This window comes from Eptesicus fuscus, chromosome 17, assembly GCF_027574615.1.
Source record: "Eptesicus fuscus isolate TK198812 chromosome 17, DD_ASM_mEF_20220401, whole genome shotgun sequence".
NCBI classification, from domain to species: Eukaryota; Metazoa; Chordata; class Mammalia; order Chiroptera; family Vespertilionidae; genus Eptesicus; species Eptesicus fuscus.
In genome coordinates, this window is record NC_072489.1 from 21,448,376 (window position 1) to 21,470,879 (window position 22,504).

Here is a 22,504-nt window from a genome sequence, read left to right on the forward strand (position 1 = left end):
TCAGGAGCTCAGGTTCAATACCTTATGTTTGATTTGTGTATTAGAAAGTTATCTGACTTTTAAATACAGTATTTTGGGCTCTCTTTTACCTGGTGCTTTTTGAAATGCTCATCTGCCTTTCTAAGAAGCATTTCTTAACATCCTATGCTTTTCCATATAATTACTTTAATAATTCTGATTTATTCAACAATTTTATTTATTTTAGCACATTATTATTTAACAATTTCCAGAGAGCAGAGGGCATCAAAGTGGGTGCTTATCTTTATGTTTGTATTTTCTCATAGGGCTTGGTTCAATGCATTGTATAAATAACTTGTTTATATGTCAGATTACTTAAAACTTGATAGGATTGTTAACCTAAGTTATTTCTCTTTTCCTCAATCAGGTGGATCTGATTATTGATGAATGTACTAACTTAACTTTCTGGAAAGCATGTTGAGTGTGGGACATCCTTACCTTCTTTCTGCTCAAGGTCTTGCGTTGTGCTGGGGAATGTGTTTAGAAATTAAATATTTTATAGACCAGCCTGAGATGCATAGCAAAAAGCACTGAATGGCACACTTGCATATAAGTGCTAAAACTATCACCACCAGGTTTCTAGAAGAGGCTAAACCAGAACACTGTAAAAAATACTTCAGAGGCAATTCTAGTTAGCCTAATTGGGAACACAGTTACAGAAGAACATCTGCATTCTAGACTGAGGACATCTTAATTTTTTGTCATTGTGATTTCCTTTTCAAAAATTAGAATTTTTATCTCATGTAAATGGACAGTATTTTATGGCAGTAACGCTTAAAATGTTCTGGTGTCTTCAAAGTGCTGTTATTAATTCATTTCGGTCACTGTGCCAGCTCCTGTATAAGGCCCAGGGGATGAAAGAAATAAGATATCAGTTTGGGACAGATACATGCAAAAAATGAAACTAGACCACCTACTTACACCAAACACAAAAATAAACTTAAAATGGATAAAGGACTTAAACATAAGACAGGAAACCATAAAAATACTAGAGGAATCCACAGGCAGCAAAATCTCAGACATATGCTGAAGCAATTTCTTCACCAATACCACTCCTAGGGCAATGGAAACTAAAGAGAAAATAAATAAATGGGACTACATAAAAATAAAAAAGCTTTTGCACAGCAAAAGAAACCATCAACAAAACAACAAGAAAGCCCACTGTATGGGAGAACATATTTGCAAATGTTATCACTGATAAAGGTTTAATCTCCAACATTTACAGGGAACTCATACAACTTAATAAAAGGAAGATAAATAATCCAATAAAAAAATGGGCAATGGACTTAAATAGATACTTTTTGAAAGAAGACAGAAGGAAGGCCAAGAAACATATGAAAACATGCTCAAAGTCACTAATTATCTGAGAGATGCAAATCAAAATGACAATGCAGTACCATCTCACTTTGGTTATCATCAACAAATCAACAAACGACTAGTGCTGGCCATGATGTGAAGAAAAAGGAACCCTCGTGCACTGCTGGTGGGAATGCAGACTGGTGCAGCCACTGTGGAGAACAGTATGGAGTTTCCTCAAAAAACTAAAAATATAACTCCCATTTGATCCAGTGATTCCACTTGTCGGAATATATCCTAAGAAACTAGAAACACCAATCAGAAAGGATATATGCACCCCTATGTTCATAGCAGCACAATTTACAATAGATAAGATTTGGAAACAGCCTTAGTGCCCATCAGCAGATGACTGGATTAGAAAACTGTGCTACATCTACACAATGGAATACTATGCTGCGGTAAAAAAGAAGGGATTCTTACCATTGCAACAGCATGGATGAAACTGGAGAGCATTATGCTAAGTGAAATAAACCAGTCAGAGAAAGATAAATATCACATGATCTCACTCATTTATGGAATATAATGAACAATATAAACTGATGAACAAAAACAGATCCAGAGACAGAGAAGCATTGATCAGACTGTCAAACCTCAGAGGGAAGGTAGGGGAGGGTGGAGTTAAGGGAGATAGATCAACCAAAGGACTTGTATGCATGCATATAAGCCTAACCAATGGACACAGACAACAGGGGGAGAAGACATGAGTGGGGGGGGGGCAAAGAGGGTAAGGACACATGTAATACCTTAATCAATAAAGAAATTAAAAAAGAAAGATACAGTTTGGTCCCAATAGAAACCCATAGTTCGGTGAGAGACAGATGTGTCAATGAATAACTATAGCAAAGGTAAAGGTTTAATAGGTGCTACATCAGTGCTGTGTAAGCACTATTGGAGCACATGATTACATCTGTGGGCAACAGAACATGAGAATCCAAGATGTCTTGAAGGATGAATAGACAATTACCAGGATGTGTGAGGGGAGACTGGAACATATTCATGCAAAGGCAAGTGTACAACCTTATGTGATTCTGTGTAGCAGGAGAAAGGGGTTCCTGTGAGAGAACTGGTGGAAGTGAGGTTACAAAGTAAAGCTGAAATCGGACTATGCTGGTGAATAATAAACACTATGAGCTTTATTATGTGTGGATTAGCAGTCACTTGGAAATTTTAAATTGCGGAGTGATATTTGAATTTTAGAGAGACTCCTCTGATGGTAGAGAAAAGTTCTGTCTCTTGTTAAATATCTCTAATTTGTTCTCTTCTCCTGTATTCACAAGCACTTCTTTAAGTTTTAGCCCTAATAATTTTTCCTCTAGACTAGTATTGGTGGTGAGAACACATTTGTATATTGGGGAAGTATTTAATGAGTAGAATACCGGATCTTACTTAATAAGGGGATGAGGGAATGGAAGAGTCAGGACATTCCTCAGAGTTTTTGTTGTCAGCTGGATATTGAGGCCTGAGAATGTTGGAGGAGAAAACTATTTGGGGGTGTGTGTATGAAAGGCAATGGGTTCGATTTTGAACATGTTTGAGACCCAACGTGAGTTATGCACCAGGCGCTCAGAAGAGAGTTAAATGTCTATCAATTTAAATTTGGTATTCAGTGTCCTTTAGGAAGACAGGGGGAAGCATTTTAATTGGCCAATAGTTTGCTCTATAGAGAAAGGTCAAGTAAGAAACGCTGGAAAAATGTTTCACATTAAATCATTTAACCTCATTAACACCCTATAAGATAGGAATTACTGTTCTAATTTTGTAGCTGAAGTAAGGTTAATGACTCTACTCAGAATCTCCTGCTATCAGAGTATTTTTGTGTTGGGATTCTAACCCCAAAGCTCATGCTATTTCCATTACGAGACAGACTCTCTGCCTTAGAGTTGCTCAGCATTTGCCTCACTCCTCTTTGTTTATTGAAGGCTCCTCAGGCCCAGGAGCATGCATTATCTACCTTTCCAATCTCCTCCAAGGTCAGATACTCATATGGTATGCATTTAAGGCATGGAGACTGCATTTACAAGTCTCACAGAAACATCTGTGCTAATACTTTATTTATTTTTTTATTTTATTTTATTTTATTTTATTATTTTTTTTTTGCCTTTTTTTTTTTATATTTTTATTGAGGTATTATATGTGTACATATCTTACCATTACCCCCCCCACCCCACACCCACACATGCCCTCCCCCCCAGAGTTTTGCGTCCATTGTTTATGCTTATATGCATGCATACAAGTCCTTCGTTTGATTTCATAACTCCCCCACCTTTCCCAAACTTTCCCCCTGTACTTTGAAATTCTGTTTGATGTTTTACTGTCTCTGTATCTATTTTTTTGTTCACCACTTTATAATGTTCTTTACTATCCCTAAATGAGTGAGATCATGTGGTATTTTTCTTTCATTGACTGGCTTATTTCACTTAGCATAATGTTCTCCAATTCCATCCAGGTTGCTGCAAATGATGAGAATTCCTTCTTTTTTATGGCAGCATAGTATTCCATTGTGTAGATGTACCACAGTTTTCCGATCCAGTCATCTGCTGATGGGCACCTAGGCTGTTTCCAAATCTTAGCTATTGTAAATTGTGCTGCTATGAACATAGTGGTGCATATATCCTTTCTGATTGGTGTTTCTAGTTTCTTCGGATATATTCCCAGGAGTGGGATTACTGGGTCAAATGGGAGTTCCATTTTCAGTTTTTTGAGGAAACTCCATACTGTTCTCCACAGTGGCTGCACCAGTCTGCATTCCCACCAGCAGTGCACGAGGGTTCCTTTTTCTCCGCATCCTCGCCAACACTTGTTGTTTGTTGATTTGTTGATGATAGCCATTCTGACAGGTGTGAGATGGTACCTCATTGTTGTTTTGATTTGCATCTCTCGGATAATAAGTGACTTTGAACATGTTTTCATGTGTCTCTTGGCCTTCCTTCTGTCTTCTTTTGAAAATATTCTGTTTAGGTCTGTTGCCCATTTTTTTATTGGATCTTTTATCTTCCTCTTATTAAGTTGCATAAGCTGCCTGTAGATGTTGGAGATTAAACCTTTATCAGTGATAGCATTTGCAAATATGTTTTCCCATGCAGTGGGCTTTCTTGTTGTTTTGTTGATGGTTTCTTTTGCTGTAAAAAAGCTTTTTATTTTGATGTAGTCCCATTTGTTAATTTTCTCTTTAGCTTCCATTGCCCTAGGGGCAGTGTCAGTGAAGAAGTTCTTGTGGCATATGTCTGAGATTTTGTTGCCTGTAGATTCCTCTAGTATTTTTATGGTTTCCCGTCTTATGTTTAAGTCCTGTATCCATTTTGAGTTTATTTTTGTGTATGGTGTAAGTTGGTGATCTAGTTTCATTTTTTTGCATGTATCTGTCCAGTTTTCCCAACACCATTTATTGAAGAGACTGTCTTGACTCCATTGTATGTTCATGCCTCCTTTGTCAAATATTAATTGAGCATAGTGGTTTGGGTCGATATCTGGGTTCTCTATTCTGTTCCATTGATCAATATGTCTGTTCTTGTGCCAGTACCAGGCTGTTTTGAGAACAGTGGCTTTGTAATACAGCTTGAAATCTGGTATTGAGATCCCACCTACTTTATTCTTCTTTCTGAGGATTGCTGAGGCTAGTCGGGGTCTTTTTTTATTCCAGATGAATTTTTGGAGAGTTCTTTCTAGGTCTGTGAAATATGCTGTTGGTATTTTGATGGGGAGTGCATTGAATCTGTAGATTGCTTTGGGTAGTATGGACATTTTAATGATGTTGATTCTACCAATCCAGGAACATGGTATGTTCTTCCATCTGTTTACGTCTTCCTCTATCTCTTTTTTCAGTGTCCTGTAGTTTTCTGCGTATAGGTCTTTTACCTCCTTAGTTAAGTTTATTCCTAGGTATCTTAATTTTTTTGGTGCGATGGTAAATGGGATTGCTTTTTTAGTCTCTCTTTCTGTAAGTTCATTATTGGTGTATAGAAAAGCCATAGATTTCTTGGCGTTAATTTTGTATCCCGCTACATTGCCGAATTCATTTATTAAGTCTATTAGTTTTTTGATGGAATCTTTTGGGTTTTTTATGTACAATATCATGTCATCTGCAAATAAGGACAGCTTCACTTCTTCTTTTCCAATTTGGATGCCTCTTATTTCTTCTTCTTGCCTAATTGCGATAGCTAATACTTCCAGTACTATGTCAAACAGGAGTGGTGAGAGTGGGCATCCCTGTCTTGTTCCTGTTCTTAGGGGAAATGGTTTTAGTTTTTGCCCATTGAGTATGATGTTTGCTGTGGGTTTATCATAAATAGCTTTTATTATGTTGAGGTATGAGCCTTCTATTCCCACCTTGTTGAGAGTTTTTATCAAGAAAGGGTGTTGGATTTTGTCAAATGCTTTTTCTGCATCTATTGATATGACTATGTGATTTTTATCTCTCAATTTGTTTATGTGATGTATCACGTTTATTGATTTGCGGATATTGTACCATCCTTGCATTCCTGGAATAAATCCTACTTGGTCATGGTGTATGATCTTTCTGATGTACTGCTGGAGCCGATTTGCTAGAATTTTGTTGAGGATTTTGGCATCAATGTTCATGAGGGATATTGGCCTGTAATTCTCTTTCATTGAGTTGTCTTTATCTGGTTTTGGTATTAGGGTGATGCTGGCTTCATAGAAGGAGCCTGGAAGTGTTCCTTCCTCTTGAATTTTTTGGAATAGTCTGAGGAGGATAGGTTTTAGTTCTTCCTTGAAAGTTTGATAAAACTCTCCTGTGAAGCCATCAGGCCCCGGGCTTTTGTTTGCCGGAAGCTTTTTGATGACTGCTTCAATTTCTTCCATAGTTACTGGCATGTTGAGCTGTTTAGAATCTTCCTGATTGAGTTTTGGAAGGTTGTATTTTTCTAGGAATATGTCGATTTCCTCTAGGTTGTCCAGTTTGTTGGAATAGAGTTGTTCGTAGTATTTTGTAACAATCCTTTGTATTTCGTCGGGGTCTGTTGTTATTTCACCTCTTTCATTTCTGATTTTGTTTATTTGGGTCCTCTCTCTTTGCTTCTTGGTGAGCCTGGCTAGAGGTCCATCAATCTTGTTTATCCTTTCAAAGAACCAGCTCTTGGTTTTGTTGATCTTTTGTATTGTTTCTTTGGTCTCTATGTCGTTTATCTCCGCTCTGATCTTTATTATTTCTTTCCTTCTGCTTACACTGGGCTTATCTTGTTGCTCTCTCTCTAACTCTTTGAGTTGTTGGGTTAGGTAATTTATTACCATTGTTTCTTGTTTTTTGAAGTAGGCTTGTAGAGCTATGAACTTCCCTCTCAGGACTGCTTTCATTGTGTCCCATAGATTTTGGATTGTTGTGTTTTCATTGTCGTTTGTTGCCATGATGTTTTTTATTTCTTCCTTGATGTCTTTGGTAACCCAGTCACGGTTTAATAACATGCTGTTTAGTCTCCAAGTGTTTGATTTCTTTGGGTTGTTTTTATTGTAGTTGATTTCCAGTTTTATGCCACTGTGATCTGAGAAGATACTTGATATGATTTCTATCTTCTTGAATTTGGAGAGACTTTGCCTATGTCCTAACATATGGTCTATCTTTGAAAATGACCCATGTGCACTTGAGAAGAATGTATATTCTGTGGCTTTGGGGTGAAATGTTCTGAAGATGTCGATTAATTCCATCTGTTCTAGTGAGTCATTTAGGATTGATGTTTCTTTGCTGATTTTTTGTTTAGAGGATTTGTCCAATGGTGATAGTGGGGTATTGAAGTCTCCTACTATGATTGTATTACTGTCAATCTCTCCTTTGATATCTTCCAGGAGTTTTTTAATGTATCTTGGTGCTCCTGTATTGGGTGCATATATGTTTACCAGAGTTATTTCTTCTTGTTGGATTTCTCCCTTTAGTATTATGAAGTGGCCTTCATTATCTCTTGTTATGTCCTTCACTTTGAGATCTAATTTGTCAGATATAAGTATTGCAACCCCAGCTTTTTTTTCATTTCCATTTGCCTGGAAAACCTTTTTCCATCCCTTTACTCTCAGTCTGTATGCATCCTTTTTTTTGAGGTGGGTTTCCTGTAGACAGCAGATATCTGGGTTTTGTTTACTTATCCAGTCTGTTACCCTGTGTCTTTTGATTGGGGCATTCAATCCATTTACATTTAAAGTTATTATTGATAGGAACTTATTTGACGCCATTTTTATTCTATACCCCTGTGTACCTTTTTTGCTTCCTATTTCTTTCTTTCTTTTTTTTTTTTTTACAGCAGACCCTTTAGCATTTCTTTCATTGCTGGTTTGTTGGTGATAAACTCCCTTAGTCCTTTTTTGTCTCTGAAGCTCCTGATTTCACCTTCAATTTTGATTGATAGCCTTGCTGGGTACAGTATTCTTGGATTTAGACCCTTCCTTTGCATGACTTGGTATATTTCATTCCATTCCCTTCTGGCCTGATGAGTTTCTGTTGAGAAATCAGTTGCTAGTCTGATGGGGGTTCCTTTGTATGTAACTGTCTGTCTCTCTCTGGCCGCTTGTAAGATTCTTACTTTGTCGTTGGTGTTTGCCAACTTAACTATAATGTGCCTTGGCGTCGGTCTTTTGGGGTTCATTTTGCTTGGAACTCTGTGAGCTTCTTGGATTTGTGTGGGTTTTTTCTTCCCTATATCAGGGAAGTTTTCTGTTATTATTTCTTCAAACAGGTTTTCTATTCCTTGCTCAGTTTCCTTTCCTTCTGGCACCCCTATTATCCTGATGTTGTTTTGTTTTGTATTGTCCTGAAGTTCCCTTACGCTCTCCTCAATCTTTCTAATTTTTGTTTCTAGAAGCTGTTGTAATTGGGTATTTTTTTCCATCTTGTCTTCTAGCTCACTTATGCGGTCCTCTGCTTCATCTAGTCTACTCTTGATGCTTTCTATTGAGTTCTTTACAGCAGCGATGTCATTTTTCATTTCTTCTTGGTTCTTCTTCATTTCTTCTTGGTTCTTACTCATATTGTCGAATTTGTCTTCCATCCTTTTCAGCCACTTTATGACCATTTCTCTGAATTCTTTCTCTGATAGGTTGTTTGCCTCTAAATCGTTTACTTCCTTTTCTGGTGATGCCTGCTTCTCTTTCCTGTGGGGGCTGTTTCTTTGTCTCCCCATGGTCTCTCTTCTCCGGATGTCTGGTTATATAGATTTCTCTCTCTGGCGTTGATTTAAAGGTATAAAATACAACACAACCAGGCACAACAGACAAGGCACTGAACAGAATTGTATTCACGATATTAATAACCTCCAATAAAGGTAACCACCAGAGAAAGACAAATTAGGGAATAGGAGTTGAAGAGGGAGAGTAAAAAGAAAGAACAACAACGAAGAAAAAAAAAAAAAAAAAAAACAACAACAAAGAGTGTGAATCTGAACTTGGGAAAAGAGCAGAAAGAAAGAAAAGAAATAACAGAAAAGAAAAAGAAAAGAAAAAGAAGTAAGAGAGACAAGAATGATACTAAGAGAGAAAAGGGGAACAAACTATATATATGGGGAGTAAACTCCACTAGAACAACCACTATTCCCAGCAAATTCCAGCAACACGAGCCTGGAGATTAATACAAACTGCAACAGCAGCTAATATCAAGTGAGGCAAGGGAAAACAAAAGTAAAAAACAAACAAAAACAAAGCAAACAAAAGAACCAACCAAACCAACAAAAAGAATAATCAAAACAATCTCCTAAAAAAGCATATAAATTCAATCTAATCAACATTCAAGCAAACAACAACAAAAGGCCCGAGAGAAAAATAATTTTTTAAAGGTAGCGTAGAGAGAGGTTTGTATGGATTTGGAGCAGGGGGTTGGGATTAGATATATAAGTAGGGTGAAGTTTTAGCAGGGAGTAAACTGAAAAAGTAGGGAAAATCTAAAGCCAGAAAGGGTTAAGATAAACTGGGGAACAAGGGGGAAAGGTTAGGAAGAGAGTGATGGCATAATGTTAGCTTTGAGATAGGGTAAAGCGATTGTAAGGGAAAGATGCAAATCGAATGTAGGACACTAATCCAAAAATAAAAGAAAGAGAAAATCAAATGACATTAAAAAAAAAAAAAAAAGGTAAAATAATAGTAATAATATTGCTGATTGGAAATAAAAATGTAATAATTAAAAAGGTGAAAATCAAGTGAGGAAAAAGAAAAAATATTAGTTTCTTAAGTATAAGATGCAAAAAATGAAAATAAAAAAATATGAGAATAAAAAATTTAAAAAATTGAAAAAAGAATTGAAAATTAAAAAATAGGAAGACTAAAATGTGCAGTAGCGGCTGTCATTCACTTCCTCTATTATTCTGTTTGGTACACCTTTTTCCCAGTCTGGGCGGTATATCAGTTCAGCTTCATTCCAGGGCTCCTCAGTGTTGGAAGCCAGTCCTGCTTTTTAAGCCAGCCCTGTCTTAATTTCTCGTATTTATTTTTGATTACACCAGAGACAATTAGCGTTTCAGCCCCTGGGTGGCAGTGTTTCTGAATTGACTTCCGGGCCTCTCTAGCTCTTTTTTCTTTTTTTTTTTTTTTCCCTTCTATGGCACTCACTACCTGTTTGTAGAGGTGTGCGCCTCAGAGCTGCCTCTCTGATGGTCACACGCAGCTCTGGCCCCAGGTTCCGAAAAAACACCTTCCCCCTGCAGTCTTTCAGGGTTTCCACCTGGGTTTGCCTCTGTATTGGGCTTAGCAATCAGAGTCGGAAAGAGCCCAGGTGTGCGGACCGTGGGTCTGTGCCCCAGACTAAGGAGCCTGCACTCCTTTGCAAATTCTTAGTCTGATCCTCCTCGTCAGATTAAAATGAGTTGCTTTCAAGAGGTCACTTCTGTTAGCAGCTCAGAATACCCCCCTCCTCATTCACGGATCACGGCAGTTCCAACTGCCGCTGATTTTTCTAGGCACAGACCTCCCGGCTCCTGCCGGTCCTGCGGCTGCCGCACTTCCCTCACCCAGCGCTTCCCTCACCCACCGCGGGGATTAGAAACCGCAGCTTATTTCAGACAAAATCTGACCTTTCCGTGGTGCAGTGAAGAGTTTCTTTGAATCCAAATGTTTGCGCTGATAGGGGACCGGTGGTCTGGTGCTCCCAGCAGTTCAGTGTTTGCAGTTGTCGCGGAAAGTCAGGTTTCCACTAAAATCCTCCTTTCCTTGCAAGATGGCGAGGCGCCCGGCGAGCCCGCAGCTCCAGGAGGGGACCCAGCCCCTGTGGGTGCTGCGTGGTCAGAGGAACACTGCCCAGCACTCCCCCGCCTTCTCCTGGGGTTTAGCTGTCCCTTGGCTTGCCCACATACACTTCCTCTGCGAGCCTCTGCTGCTCCGACTCTCCGCCCCAGGAACAGACTCCAAACCCGACTCTATTCCGTCGCCATTTTTTTCCTCAAGAATGTGCTAATACTTTAGAGCAGAGGTCAGAAATTCTTTCTTTTTTTGAAATTTCATTTTGGAATTGAAGTTTTTTAACTATAGTGTATGAGGGCCTCACCACTCCCTATTAACTTACATCTAGCATTTTCTTACTTCCCGCTTAGAATAAACACCTGAGTTTATAGCCTTAGCTTTAAAGTCAAACCTTAAAACTGGTGTTTGAAGCTTGTTGAATTAGACAAAAAATCAAATCGATCTCCCCCCCGCTCCCTGGAAAGAGCAAACATTAAACTATTATTACTCAGATGCCAAATTTAGAATGTTTCCTTTATCAAAAAGAGATTGAAATAGTCCAGATGTTACTCATAATTTCACTCTTTCTCCATGTACCTTTGACACCACACTTTAATTTCTAGTCTTATACTTTTGGCCTGAGGTTTTCTTATCAGTCTTGTTCTGAAACTGAATCAAGGAGTGTGTTTCTGAGTTGTATTAGGTGTGACAAGTATTCATCATGAAGATATGCCTGAAATACTTATTCTGTGTTGGGCCACCATAGAACCGGAGGCTAGTAGGAAAGGTCTTTGACAGAGTTTGGGAGCAGATGATGAAGCTACTGACAACAACAAAAATAGTGGTAGGTAGAAAAAATGAGCCAACCCAAGATCCTATTTTTGGCCGAACCATTAAATGAGAAAGTGAATACAGAATGAGTGTCAGAAGCATATATCTGTTCAGCAAATGTTGACTTTCTTTTTTTAAAAAAAAATATTTATATTATATATATATATTATTGCTTTTTTACAGAGAGGGAGGGAGAGGGAGAGAGAGTTAGAAACATCGATGAGAGAGAAACATTAATCAGTTGCCTCCTGCACACCCCTTACTGGGGATGTGCCCGCAACCAAGGTACATGCCCTTGACTGGAATTGAACCCGGGACCCTTGAGTCCGCAGGCTGACGCTCTATCCACTGAGCCAAAAAGGTTCGGGAAAATGCTGACTTTCTTAAAACACAATGAACCCACCACTGTTTATTAATCTTGTCTGTCTTTGGACACAGGTCCTTTTCCTCTTTCAACAATTAGCAATGGTATCACTTTTCATATCTCCTCATGGGATTCCTTGTGAAAGGATGACTGGAAACATATTAAACAGGATAAACCACTACATGGATTGAAGGGGTTATTAATTAAGAAGTTGCATGAACATGCTTTTTGCTTTCTGAAATGCACCAGAATGAGAAAGGGTGATCTATTTCTCTGAGTCACAGAAGCTTAGAAATGAAGACATTGTAAGGATAATGATATTTCTTTCTTTTTTTTATTAGGTGTTAAAATCCAACATAACACACATAGGTGTTAATTAATCTACACTTTAGATGAAAAGTTTTCTGACTTATGGATATTTGAATTTTGTTAGATTGAGGCATGAAATATACACACAAATGGGAGGGAAGCATGAAGAACAGCCACTGGATCTTGCTGAAGTAGCTCCTTATTTTTCTCTTGTTCCGTTTGTTCCTTTCACTTTAGTCGGATGGTAGATGGCTTCGGGTAGAGTGGACTTTTTTAGATATCAATTCAATGAAGGTAATAGACTGATGTGATACCTATTGTATTGGCTTCAGATGGGTGGAAAGTGAACATAGTGTATTTCTAAATGTATATATACATCTTCTTGACTGACACGGTAGTCTGCATTAGAATTCAGTGATAATGTTTTCCTAGGAGGTTTCCTTGGAGTTATTAATACTCACGTTGGTGTATTTTCACCTACCCAAGATAGACATCAGTAGCCCAGAATTCATACCTTGGAGATATCTTAATACTATTATTATATAGTTTCTCAGTTTTCTATTGGAATTTGAAGAATTCTTTTTATTTTCTTCTTTATTGAGTTTGTGCTTTTAATATGAAATAAGAAGTGGGAAATAAGGGAAGAAAAGCAGTAAAGGCCTTGCCGAGCTATTCCGCTTGGGAAGGGATACAGCTGCTTTTACAAGAATGTTTAGATTGTAAAATCTTGCAGTTTTTTCAATCTTTATTTTTTTTCTCTCAAAACTTCTTTTTATCTGTACAGTCTCCTCTTGTTTCATCATCTTATATCCGTCAGCTCAGTGAGCGCTAAGTATTCCACTTCCTAATTTATGCTGGAGAAAAACATTTCAATTAGCAGGTGTTTGCACTATTTTGTTTTCTGATAGAACATGAAGCTGCCCAGTGGCCAGTGAAGCTGTTAGTAGGCAGCATCTTGGCAGAGGGAAGAGTGGGGATGGAAGCCAACCAAGGATGCAGTCCAAGTAGCAAAGTATCCATGGGGCTTTTCTGCCGTCCATCTCCTTAGTCATAAGAAAACAAAACTGCTTGTTGTCAGCTGCCTGCCCTCCCCTACCAGAGTGGTCTGTCAGCTCCAGAAACCTCACTGAAACACCTGGAAGGCAAACTTGATCCTTTGCATGTTGTTCTGCTTCGCTGAGCAGAGTATCTGCTGCACTGTTCCACTCCGGCAGGGATGTAGCTTAGTAAGGAAGTTTTCTCTGATTCTCTGAAGTGAGGGTTTGTTCAAGGGCGCATGGAATCAGTTTCTGTGCAAATCCTTTAGCTTTGCCTTTTCCGATGGCCAGGCTGGGGGAGCTTGCTTTTCTTACTTTTATTTTACAAACACGTAGATGTTTTGTTTTCCCCTTTTAAATAAAAGCCCTTAAAGTGGGTAGAAGATACTTGCAGATGAGCTGCTTACCCAATGTTCTCATCCTTCCTTTAACATCATGGGGAATATGGCACCAGGGCAGGTCCACAGCTCATTTGTACCAGTGTTCTTTACGAGAAGTCACGAACTGTGACTATTTGCTTGGCTTTACTAACATTTTTGTTTGTTTTATTTTATGTAAACTTTTTTTTTATTGAAGTAGAAGATACATTCAAAAACATGCACAGCTTTGTGAGCACACGCTCAATGATTTTTTCCAAGCTAAATACACCCATGTAACTAACCAGCACCCAGAGCAAGAATCAGAAAATTACCAGAATCCAAAATATCTCTTATGCCCCTTTCTGGTCCATAATCACCCCTCAAGAGTAACCTCTGTTATGATTTTTAAAGCCATAGATTAGTTTTGCTTGAGTCAGAACTTTGTACAGATAGAATCAAACCATATATACACTCTTGTGTCTGTCCGGTGTTTTTCCTTTCATAGTTCATGTGGTTGCATATAGCTGCATTTTGTTCGTTCTCATTACTTTGGGTTGTTTCCAATTTGGGGTTGTTACAAAGAGTGCTTCTATGAACATTTTTGCATATGTCTGTTAATGAACATATGGACACATTTCCACACGTGTGGATCCTCTCCTAGGAGTGGAAGAGCTGGCTTGTGTGGTATATACTAGTAAAAGTTGAGTTTCAATAGATAATACCAGTTTTCCAAAATAGTTGTTTTAATGGCGTCGCTCACATTTAATGTAAAGAGAGGTGTAGTTTAATTTTACTCTTTAGCTTTCCACGGCATTGTCAGGCACAACTTTGCCCGAAGTCTCTAGGTTACATATGTTTTCCACAAATTTGATTTCCTGGATTAATCATATCCACATATTTTACTTATTCTGAGCTTAAATACCCATTACTTCTTATTCATTTGTCTAATTGTTTCTTAGAACAAAATGTAATAAGCTTTTAATATATGCCATATAATATCAGATAGTGGGATTAACATAAGTAAGCTATAGTGCTTGCATTTAAGGGAATTATCATGAAGTGAGGGAGACAGCAGTATGAACAAATATATTTTTCATTTATTCCACTCAAATCTAAAATACTACTTTCTCAATCTGCTCTTTCTAGATTTAGTAAAAAAAGCTCATTAACAACTTGTCAAATTTATTCCTAATTTTAAGATTTTTTAATTATAGTGTGTCCTCCAATATAAATTTCCTTTCTCAAGGTGAACAGATCCCATATTTTTAACTCCCTGATATAAAAATCATTCTGTCTTTCCAAATTGGTTAAAAATAAAAACCAAAAACTTAAATTCTCTTTTCTTAAAGTATGTTGGCCATAATTATCCAAAGTAATTCAGGTCTTAAGCTCTAAGGTTTGCATGTGCTTTTTTGCTTGCTTATTGGTTTTTTGAGAGTTTAGTATTTTTTATATTCTTCTTGATGATTTACAATGTAAATTTGGCCTTTGGGGCTAGAAAATTATCAGGCTCATATCCTCAAGAAATAATTTATGCTGATTTCCAAAATCTTCTTACTGTAACATTCATCCTGGTTGAAGGCGCTGTAACTTTTACACTATGGGTTGGTGATTCACAAACCTCTACTCATAGCTCTGACTCTCTCAGTTCTAGATCCATGTATAGTTTATTTTCCTTTGAATATTATGCTGGCATTTTGCATTTGGCAGATGACAAAATGTATTTCACCTTTCTCTTCCATACACATTATTTATTCTGTATTCCCCGTCTTGATGAATGCACCACTATGTACACAGTTGCTGAAACAATTTTCTAGATGCTTCTAAATATTCTCTCCTCAAATCTGAATATCAGTTTTACTATTTTCATCTCCAATATATGCCTAGATTCATTCTACTGCAGTCTGGCAATAGTGTTCAGCATTCAGACATCCATTGTTGTGTGGATTATACCCTGATCTCCATGACTGCAATTTCATTCTCTTTATTTTTTTATTTTTTAAGTTAAATATATTGAGGTGACATTGGTCAACATGATCATATAGGTTTCAGTGTGGGTTTCTATGTTACAAGATCTGTATATTGCATCTTGTGCCCACCACCCAAAGTGAAATCTTACATCACCATATAGTAGGACCTCCTTTTCCTCCCCTCTTCCCTCTGGAAACCACCACACTGCTGTTCGTCTTCAGTTTTATACCCACATATGAGAAAAATCATATGGTTCTTGTCCTTTTCCATCTGACTTATTTAGCTTAGCATAATATTCTCAAGGTCCATCCATGTTGTTGCAAGTGGCAGTATTCATCCTTCCTTATGGCTGAGTAGTATTTCACTGTGTATATGTACCACATCTTCATTGAGTAGATGAAAAAGAATGAAATTTATCCAGTACTCGGATAAATTTCATTCTCTTTTTTCTACTCAAAGGTCATTGCTAGAGTAACCTTTGAAAATACACATCTGAGCTCATTGCTCTCACAGTTCTTTAGCAAGACACATGAGGAATCTTCTGCTTACCTTTCTAGCTGGATTCATCTCCTTTATTACTTAGGTCTCCTGTACAGGTATACCTTGTTTGATTGTGAGTCACTCTTGTGCTTCACAGCTATTGTATTTTTTACAAACTGAAGGTTTGTGGCAACCCTGCTTTAAGCAAGTCTATCAGCACCATTTTTCAAAAGTTTTTGCTCACTTTGAGTCTCTGTCACTTTTTAAAAAATGTTTATTTTTGAAAGTATTACATAGGTCCTCCTTTTTCCCCTGTTAACATATTCCAGCCCTCTCCCATCTGCATCCCCACCGCCTAACCCAGGCTCTCCCCACCTCGTTGTCTGTGTCCACAGGTTATGCATATATGCATACAAGTTCATTAGTTGATCTCTTTCCACCCCTGCCTTCCCTCTGCGTTTCAACAGCCTGTTCATACTTCTATGATTCTGGGTCTATTTTTGATCAGTTTATTTGGTTCATTAGATTCCACATATGAACGAGATCATGTGATACTTATTTTTCTCTGTCTTATTTTACTCAACATAATACTCTCCGGGATCATCCATTCTCTGCCACTTTTTAATAATTCTCACAATATTTCAAATGTTTTCATCATTATTATATTTCTTATAGAGATTTGTGGTCAGTTATCTTTGATGTTACTATTGTAATTGTTTGGGGACATCACAAATATCACCCATACAAGTTGGTGAACTTAATAAATGTTGTGCTTGACCTATGGGCTGTGCCCAGTCTTGCTTTCTCTCCTCGGGCCTCTCTATGCCCTGCCACACAACAGTAGTGAAATTAGGTCCATTAATAACTCTACAGTGGTTTCTAGATGTTCAAGTGACCGAAAGAGTTACACATCTCTCACTTTAAACCAAAAGCTAGAAATGATTAAATTCAGCGAGGAAGGCATTTTGAAAGCTGAGATTATACCAAAAACTAGGTCTCTTGCGCCAAACAGCCAAGACGTTAATGTAAAGGAGGAGTTCTTGAAGTAAATTTAAAGGTGCTACTCCAGTGAGCACAACAATGATAAGAACGTGAAACAGCCTTGTTGTTGATGTGGAGAAAGTTTTTGTGGACTGGATAAGAGATCAAACCAGCCATAACCTTTCCTTAAGCCAAAGCCTAATCCAGAGCAAGGCGCTAACTCTCTTCAAGTCTATGAAGGATGAGAGAAGTAAAGAAGTTGCAGAAGGAAAGTTTGAAGCTAGTAGAGGTGGGTTCATGAAGTTTAAGTAAAGAAGCCATAGCCAATAACAAGGTAAAGCAGCAAGTGCTGATGTAGAAACTGCAGCAAGTTGTCCAGAAGATCTAGGTAAGGTAATTAATGAAGGTGGATACACTAACAACAAATTATCAATATACATAAAACAGCCTTATATTGGACTTTCATATAGAGTAGAAGGTAATGCTTCAAAGCCTCAAAGGATAGGCTGACTCTCTTGTGAGGGCCTAATGCAGCTGGTGACTTTAAGTTGAAGTCTATGGTCATTTATTTTTCCCAAATCCAAGGGCCTGAAGAAATAGGCTAAATCTGCTCTACCTGTGTTCTATAAATGGAACAAAAGTTCCTGGATAACAGCACATGTTTACCATATGGTTTTCTGAATATTTTATGCTCATTGTTGAGATCTGCTTAGGGAAAAAGATTCAAAATATTATTGCTCAGTGATAACACACCTAGTCACCCAAGAGTTCTGAAGGAGATGTATGAGACTTAATGTTGCTTTCATGCCTGCTATCACAACATTCATTCTACAGCCCATGGATCAAGGAGTAATTTTTACTTTCATGTCTTATTATTTAAGACAAACATTTTGGAAGGCTATAACTGCCATAGACAGTGCTTCCTCTGATGGATCTGAGTAAAGTAAATTGAAAAATTTCTGGAAAGGATTCACCATTCTAGATGCCATTAAGAATATTTGTTATTAATGGGAAGAAGTTAAAGTATCAAGAACTTGATTTGGAGGAAGTTGATTCCAAACCTCCTGGATAACTGTGATGGGTTCAAGACTTCAGTTGAGGAAGTAACTGTAGTTATTGCAGTGGTGGACATAGCAAGAGAACCAGACTGAAAAGTGGAGCCTGAAGATGTGACTGAACTGCCGAAATCTCATGATAGAACTTTAATGGATGAGGAGTTATTCACTCCTATGGATGAGCAAATAAAGTGATGTCTTGAGATGGAATCTACTTCTGGTGAAGATGCTGTGAAGATTACTTCTGGTGAAGATGTTGTGAAGATGACAAAGGATTTAGAATATTACATAAACTTATTTGATGAAGCTATACAGACTGTGATAAGATGGACTCCAATTTTGAGAGAAGTTTTATTTACTGTGGGTAAAATGCTGTCAAACAGCATCGCATAAAATTGTTCATGAAAGGAAGTGTCAATTGATGCAGCAACTTCATTGTTCTTATTTTAAGAAATTGCCAGGGTACCTCAACTTCAGCCATCCTGATAAATTAGCAGCAGTCAACACTAAGGCAAAACCCTCCACCAGCAAAAAGATTATCACTCAATGAAGGCTCAGATGATGGTTAGTGTTCTTTAATTAAGGCATGTACATTGTTTTATTAGACACTAGAGGCCCGGTGCACAAATTCGTGCATGGGTGGGGTCCCTCTACCTGGCCGGCACCTGGGCCGATTGGGGCCACCCGGCTGCGGGGAGGGACCATGGGAGGTTGGCTGTGGGAGCGCATTGACCACCAGAGGGCAGCTCCTGCATTGAGCGTCTGCCCCCTGGTGGTCAGTGTGCATCATAGCTACTGGCCGGTCATCAGGTCATCTGGCTATAATGGTCGCTTAGGCTTTTGTGTCTATCTATCTATCTATCTATCTCTCTATCTATCTATCTATAGATAATACTATTGCATACTTAATAAACTACAGTACTGAAAACGAAACTTTTATGTGCACTGGGAAACCAGAAAATTCCTTTGACTCAATGTATTTTGATACTCACTTTATTGCTTTGTCCTGGAACCCAACTGCGGTATCTCCAAGGTATGCCTGTACTTGCTGTGGTGCCACCTGCTGTGGTCTGCATGCTCTTTGCTCTCATGCCTCAGGTCTTCACACATGCTGTTTTCTTTGCTTGTTTTTTGCCCTGCTTTCTTTACAGGTTCCTACTTATAGTTTAAGATTCACCTCCTCTGATACATTTTCTTTAATTTGCTCAAGCTGAGGGACTTTCATCTATTTAAACTCCCTTATAAATTTGTTTCCCCTTCTGATCTATAAGCTCTTTATCTTTGCATTCCTAACATCTAGTGAACTGTCTGATGTGCAGTGGGAGCCAAACAATATTTGTTGAAGGAATAGTTGAATTAATTAATTGATCGCTTAGAGCCCTTCATTTTTAAAATATTTTTTGATCTTTAAAATCCCTAAATATATTTTGTTCTCTTGCCAGAGTTAAAACTCATATGTTAATTTTCTACCTACTTGCACAGACTTGTAAGGTCTTCTTTTTAAATCCCATCTGTGTATTTCTTCATTAGCTAGAAGCCTTTAATGTCCCCTTAACTTAGAAATCTCATGTCAGATTTTACTTTCTGGAGCATTAAAAAAAGTTATTAAATAGGTATAAATCCCTGAGGAGCTAAATTCTTTATACTTCTCCATCCAAAGAAATCCCTAATCAACCCTACCATTTAATTCCCATTTTGGCCTGGTTTAAAATTTTAGCATACGTAGATATATGAAGCTTTGAACCTATGGTATTATCAGTTAAAATGAATAAAACAAACATCACCATAACCTTTTATTTAGAAGGCTGGCATTCATTAATTCCCCTTTTGTTTATGTGCCTACTTATTACATTAAATTTATTCTTTGGGATGTGCCTTAGGAGAAGTGATCTTGCCTTCTGTATTTTCCTTACCTTAAAACTCTATAACCTGCCTTTCTTTCCCCACCAGCTGCCATAGTACATCATTTTTGTTATGTTCATTTAAACTGTCCTTATCGCAGTTTACTTTTTTGGATATCAGTGCTCATTAAAGATCCTATAATTGCCTTGGGCAGAGATAATTAAGCTTAGGATCAAAAGCCAAAAATATATTTGATTTTTAAATTCCAAAGTCCCTGCAGCATTAAAGTCACCATAATTTACTGTTAGATATACATAGCCACCATCAGAGTAAAAGAAATAATATTTTTAACTTTAGCTTTTTTTGTAATAATATATGTTCACAGACTTTCTTCTTTCAAAAACTACCTAAATGTTGACCATGCCATTCTAGATAAAGAAGTATTTGTTATGTATATGTCTCTTTAGAGGGAATTATGTAATACATTTTGATTATACTGTAATATGCAGAGAATTTTCTTCAGCTCTTTCTGAACACTGGCACTTTTTATTGTTGTTCCTCTGAGGAGTTGTGCATCCTTTCAAAACTATAATTTACTTGTCCTTTCAAATATTAAATATTTTTCTAAGTTTCACTGAGCTAAATGGTAGGTAGTGATATGAAAATCACTAAGACCATCACAGGACAAAGACAGTTTTCCTTAATAAATGTAAGGAATAAAATAATTCTGTACTCTCTCAATAAGTCTACTCTTTTCCAAGTATATTTGTTTGCTTTTTTTTTTTTTTTTATCCTCACCTGAGGATATTTTTCCATTGATTTTTAGAGAGAGTGGAAGAGAGAGGGAAAGACAGAGAAATATCGATGTGAGAGAAACACATAGATTGGTCGCCTCCTGCACATGCCCTGATTAGGGCCCAGGCTGGGGAGGAGCCTGCAACTGAGGTACGTGCCCTTGACTGGAATCAAACCTGGGACCATTCGATCCACAGGCCGACACTCTATTCACTGAACCAAACCAGCTAGGCCTATATTTGTTTTCTGATATGCTACTTAATCTTATGTTGGCGAAATATCATTTTCCCCGTATTTATAGATGGAAAAGCAGACATTGAAAGAATAGAGGAATTACCCAGCTCATGGTGCTAATGACAGCTAAAACTAGAACTCAGACCAGAAACATAAGGGGAAATCATAACAAGCTAAGAAAGCTACAAAGTGTCTTTTCTTGGCTAATTAGTATGAACAATGGGTTGACAGCTACTTCTTACTGTCCTCCCCACATCTTGTAAATCAGTTGATATCTCCCAAAGCCTGCATAAAGCAGCAGACAGCCTTTATTTTCAGAAAAGAAGGAACTAAAAATACAGCAGCACAGCCATTTATTAACTACAGGCAACATTATTCCTTGGCAACAGAGTCTTGTGGAAAAAAACATGTGATTTGAAAGACTTAGGTTTAGAGCTTAGTTCTTTTACCAGCCTCTGAATCTTCTTGCTCTAAATACCTATTTAATTAAACTGGTGCTTAATAACCCAGCCTTACTTCTCCAAAGGTGTTGTGATGATCGATAAGATGCTACATCTAGAAGCACTTTATAAGCTGTCATTATACAAATATGAGTCCTCGTCCGTGTATAGCAAATAAGGGAATTCCTTCCTGTGCAGGAAAGAGGGAGCGTAGTTATTGGGATCATGGTTTAGCCGTCTCACTGACTTCGGTTACGACATAAGAAATGCCACCATCTAGCTCTGTCACTGACTGAGGAACTTAGACTCTCTAAACCTCCATTTCCTCGTTTTTAAAATGGGGAAAATATTTATCATGAATTTTTCATGCATAAGCTATAGTTAAGGTCCCTTGAGTTAGTTTTCTTTAAAATAAGCTTTCTATGTATATTAATATTTTTAGATTTTCAGAAAAGGTGCAAATTCGGTAAAGGGAGGATACCATCTACGTTTCCCCTGGTTCCCTGCATTGTTACTATCTTTGATTTGCCACAAGGAACAAGCAAACACTGATGACTTACTATTAACTCAGGTTTGTGTGGGCTTCACCAGTGTATCCATGAATAGCTTATTTCTTTTCCAGGACCCAATCCAGGGTTCCACACTGCATTTGATTGTCACGTCTCCCCAGCCTCCTCTGGTCTGTGAGAGTTTATTACTTAGTGCCCTTTTTTGTGTGACCTTAATGGTCTTGAGGAATACTGTCCAGGTCTCATGCAGGATGTTCCCCAATCTGGTTTTCCTTATTGTTTTTCTTCTGATTAGACTGGGATTGTGGGCTTTTAAAGAGAATACTAGAGAGGAGAAGTCACAGCGTGTCAAGGGGTGCATGATATCCCTGTGACATCGCCAATGAGGTTAACCTTTGCCACTTAGTTAAGGTAGGGCTTGTCAGGGGTTCTCACGGTATCCGAGTTAGTTTTGGCCAGCCATCACTTTTATAGGACTTCTCTTCCCTCTCTCCCCACTGCTTGGGATGCTTTTCATTTATGTTCACTACAGCTGTCATCATAATGGAAATATTTTCTGTGACCACCAAGCTAAAGCAGCTTTCTCTTCTCAAATCAGTCTCTATGATGCTTTACTTTTGTCTTTTTTTGATGCATGCATCATTTCCTGAAATAGACGTGTGCATTGTTTTCCTGCTTTATTGTGTGTCAGTTGGATCCCTCCCCTCAAACAAGTACATAAGCTTCAGGACAATAGGGTCCTTGTAGGATTGCTCACATCTGTACGCTTGGTATCT

The 22,504-nt window shown here is 37.9% G+C and overlaps 1 protein-coding gene across 1 annotated transcript in view; it reads left to right on the top strand.

Annotated features, from left to right (window-relative positions):
• The window catches only part of CTNNA3 (catenin alpha 3), a 1,343,669-nt gene that overhangs the window by 293,366 nt on the left and 1,027,799 nt on the right, over positions 1-22,504 (top strand). The gene's annotated exons all lie outside the window — the stretch shown is intronic.